Source organism: Pogona vitticeps, chromosome 4, assembly GCF_051106095.1.
Source record: "Pogona vitticeps strain Pit_001003342236 chromosome 4, PviZW2.1, whole genome shotgun sequence".
In the NCBI taxonomy this organism is placed as follows: domain Eukaryota; kingdom Metazoa; phylum Chordata; class Lepidosauria; order Squamata; family Agamidae; genus Pogona; species Pogona vitticeps.
Genome location: NC_135786.1, coordinates 99849458 through 99854180, shown reverse-complemented (window position 1 = coordinate 99854180; position 4723 = coordinate 99849458).

Genomic DNA, 4723 nt, shown 5'->3' with positions numbered 1-4723 from the left:
TTTGTAGTTATTCAATTAACCTCATGAGAGACTGAGATGTTGTTATGAACACAGTAGGTTTCAAAACAAAGTTCACAGAGCCACGTTGCCATTTATGCTAGTTCAGATGAGAAATTAAGGTGGAGAATTCCATGTGAACCCCTGTACAACGGCACTCCCACTATGTTATATCTTTCTGCAGGTTTTACACTTATTACAGCCTTGTGTATTAGTAGCTAAATGAATTCAAGCCTATTTATGTCCACTGTGAAAACTCAATAACAAGCCATCCAGGATACATATAAAAAAGCAAATCTTGAGCATCTGAATGGCAACTCATGCTGGCAGTACTATAAAGTTACAAGCACACCTATTGATCCCTAGCATTCACTCTCTTGTAACCCCCTGGAGGATTGGGGCAAATGTTTGTCTGTGTTGGCTCTTTACACTATTTTAAACTTTGCCACAGTGATCTAAAGTCAGCCATTCTCAACGGAAGGCATATGGACCCTGGGGGGCCCTGGCACATTTAAAGGGGGCCACAGATTCATCTGTTCATGTTGTATTCTTGTTTGCACGCTGCCAAAGGCTTTCCTCGTTTGACAGGGGGTCCTGGAACCTGAGAAGAACTGTACATCAGCTATCCAAAGTGCTAAACCTTCTCCCCCAAATATCTGACTAAAAGCCAAAACTGACTCACCACCCCATGAAATCCAAGTCAACAGCCACTGATTTGCAAGTTCATTTAATCTTTGTTTTGAACTGAATTGACCTAATTTACGTGAACTAATACACAGATTGGAAAGCAATTATCCTTCAGATTTCACACTTGTCCAAATTTCGCAATGAGTCCTCAGCTTAAAATATACACACCAAGATGCATATTTTAGGGGGAAACAGACAAAAATTGAATCAAATGCATATGCTCCCTCTCTTCCCCCTCCCCCTCCCTGAAAAATGGGACAGAATGGATTTAGCATTAAACAAATGTGAGAGTGACATGGACCATTTCAACAGATTGCCATTACCTACCTATATGAAAATGTTTTGTTTTTTTAAAAAATCACAACAGATCAGAAAACATCCACAAATTTTCTGACATGTTTTAACCCACACATTTCTGACACGTTAATCTCAAAGTCGTTAAAGGGCAATACATTAAATATTTGATTTATCGCCATTTCCAGGAAACGTTGGAGTTTATTTGAACAGGCTGCAAAATGTGCATACACAATTATGTTTTAAAATAACCTCCCCTGCTCCATATTTCTTTGAACAAACAGACTATGGGAGAACATTAGACGTTTCACACCAGGAAGTTACATTATTCCCACCCTAGAATATTTACAGTAGTGTAACACATCAAAGGAAGTGATAGGCTTTCGTCCTCATCTCCAAGGGAACAACCCTAATTGTGTCTACTTTGAAGTACATTCCACAGACATGAGTAGAACTTTAAAAATATATATGTGTAGGACTGAGATATAGTCTTCTCTGTGCTCCTGCAGGCATGGACTGCAAAGGATGGTTATTTGCCATTTAACACAATGACTAAGTGCATTTATCTCAAGTTAATGAAATGCACACTAATAAAAAATATTGCTGTAGGACCCCTCTATCTGCGGGCTCAGCATCCATGGATTCACTTATCCTCTGTCTGAAAATATTAAATAACCCTCCCTGGAATACTTATTTATACGTATTTCCTCTGTGTATTTACCAGAATTGGCCACTAAAGAGAGCCAGAGACTAGGCTATACATAGTGTTAGCTACAGTACTTCTGTTGTTTCTGCATCTGCAGGGGGAGGGATGGAAATGATCCCCCATGGATACCGCAATCCTACTGTAATAACAGTCATGGGTTGTCAAGTCAATTCTGACTTACGGCGACTCTTTTCAGGATTTTCCAGGTAGAGAATACTGAAGTTTACCATTCCCTTCTTCTGGGGCCACTGTGGGACTGTGCAGCTTGCCCAAGACAACACAGGGGAGGCACAGAGGAGAATTCAATTTCCAACTACTGGCTCTGCAGACAGATACCTAAACCACTGAGCTATCCAGATGGCTGAAATGCACAACAGATTATTACAAATGGTCCCATTATCTTAACAATAGTAATAATCCTTTTAAATGATCTTCCTGCCAACGCCACAATTGTTTGTTAGATATCTGGTGGCCATCCAGTTTTTGAATGGATGCATGCCCATCCTATGTTTATTTGATTACATGGTATTCTTTTTTAGGTAGGAGTAGACATCAACCAGAATCCAATGGAGGCCCATCATGCTGATGGTTCTCCTTCCATCAGTCCAACTGGGGAGAGAGGCATCCTACTCTTCATTGCAGGTCATCATGAACCCCTCCTCTCAGACAACTGCTGGATAGCTCTGTGGTTTAAGGATCTGGCTGCAGAGCCAGAGTTTGGGAGTTTGATTCCCCACTGTGCCTCCTTGAGGGGCGCTGGGCTCAATGGTCCATAGACTCCCTCCCAGCTTTGCAGTTCTAAGATGATGATGAAGTCTGGACAGCTAAGAAAGACTTAAAAGCCAGTTTTAGGCTGCAGTGGTAGAAAGCCTGACAACTACCAGCAACCTGCTAGTTTAGGTGGAAACAACAAAATGTAATTGCTGTATTATAAACAGAATCTTATTAGCAAATGTAGCATGTAAGTGTTCCATGGACAGAGTGCTTCTTGTTTTCTGCTCAGTCTCTAGCTTGTATTTATGCAAATTGGGGATTGCCCCATTATTAAAGCAATGAGGCATCTGCTAGCATATGGAAGTGGTGAATACCCCCTTAGGCAAATGGCTGAGAAGGAGCAAATAGGATATTGGGTTGTGTTACTTACATAGACAGATTCTCCTGCTTAAACATTGAAATCTTTTTATTTGTTCTCCACTGACTTATCCTCGCTCTCCCACAGATCTTTAGCCCTCTGTACTGAATTTCACAGTCTGTGCATCTCTTCTCCTCTAACCTTCTCCATGGCCACTGACATCACAAAGGTCACTGCCCTGTGGAGTTGCTTTATATAATATCAAAGAAAATGTTTCTCTTTGAGACTGTTGCAAGCACTGGCAAGAATCCCCATTTATGAATGAGCAGAAATATGCCCTGTTTTACTAAATATCTGCTTCACTTTAAGGTATGCACAGCATAACAGATATTTCTTGGTGTCAATGTTTGCTGTGCATAGATTACAAAAAGTTGAATCAGTTGGGACGTCGGAAATTGCTTTATACTGAGCTAGACATTGGTCTTTGTAGCTCAGTATTGACTATACTGAGAGGCAAGAAATCTCCATGGTTTTCTAAGAAGCTCTTCTCACTCCAATTAGAAATTGCCAGCAACTAATTCTGGGACTTCCTCAATGCAATGCACAGTGTGGAATTGTCTCTCTTCAGTGCTTGGAGCTTGGAGGAGGGAGAAGTAAGTGGAAGGGAAACACTGAGGAATTCAGATCCCCACCATCCCTGTGTGGAATCTGGCTATGCACCTCCCCAGGAAAATTACTCTTTGTGACTCTTTTCCTGAATGTCTAGAGTGATTTCAAATGTGGGAAACCGCCAGGGAAGTGGTATTTAAAAAAAAAAAAAAAGAGAGAGAGAATCAGGCTGGATCGACCTCCCAGTGTAGATGCACCAGCCCATTTTTCCTGATCCCCAAAAGCCTGTGGACGGTGTTACTTCCTAACATGAGTATTAATCAAAGTGAGAAGACCCAGCAAGAAAGCAGATCACTGGAGAAATTATTGGGCCATGAATAGGACCCTTCAAAATAGAAGCAAGGTTTTTCCAAGGAAGAGAAGATAACCCAAAAAGGCTGACTAGTTCCATTCACAAAGATTCTGAAAATGGGATTGAGTTTACTAGTGGCTGCAGGATCGTCTGGGACTGCTGGAGATATTGAAAGAATGATATTGGGGAAACTGTTCATGTTCCACCTGAGATGGTCAGAAAAAATCCTGCAAATAGCAGAGATGAATAATGGTTGTTGTGGGTTTTTCGGGCTCTTTGGCCGTGTTCTGAAGGTTGTTCTTCCTGACGTTTCGCCAGTCTCTGTGGCCGGCATCTTCGGAGGACTGGAGCAGGAACTCAGTCCATGCTCTGTTGAGATGAATAACTTTGCTGATTTCACTGATTGATTGATTGAGCTCTTTGCAATGGAGAATTGAACATCTTTACAATTGAACATCTTTACAATTGTAATTTTGTCACCATAAAAAAAAAAATCAACCAATACAATACAAGAATAAAATTGAAAAATGGCAGCAGAAAAAAATATATTGTAAGTTGGCATTAAAATCAATAATGCTTCATGAAACAAAAGGTGTTATGGGGCATTTGAAAGTTATCAGGGAGAGGATGAAATGAAGTTCCCCAGTGAGGAAATTCCACAGATAAAATGGAGTTTATTCTGTAGCTTTCAGTCCTGATAAAAAATATCCATTATTTATCCAGTATTGAAATCACCATGGCAATATTGTTGCATTAAATAGAACCATATTTCTTTAATTTATCTTATTTATTTACTTACAAACTAAAGGAATACATCATGTAGCTGCAGTCAACAGCCAATCTGATAGATGGGCCAAATTAAATAAGTTCAGGTCCCTCTCACACCTGCCATTTTCCTGATTTGCTTCTTTGTTTTTACATACATTGGGATGCTATGTCCCACCATTTTGATGGAGCTGCCAAGATTTTGAGAAGAATGTAGACAGCAGTGTGCCTTACACCAGGG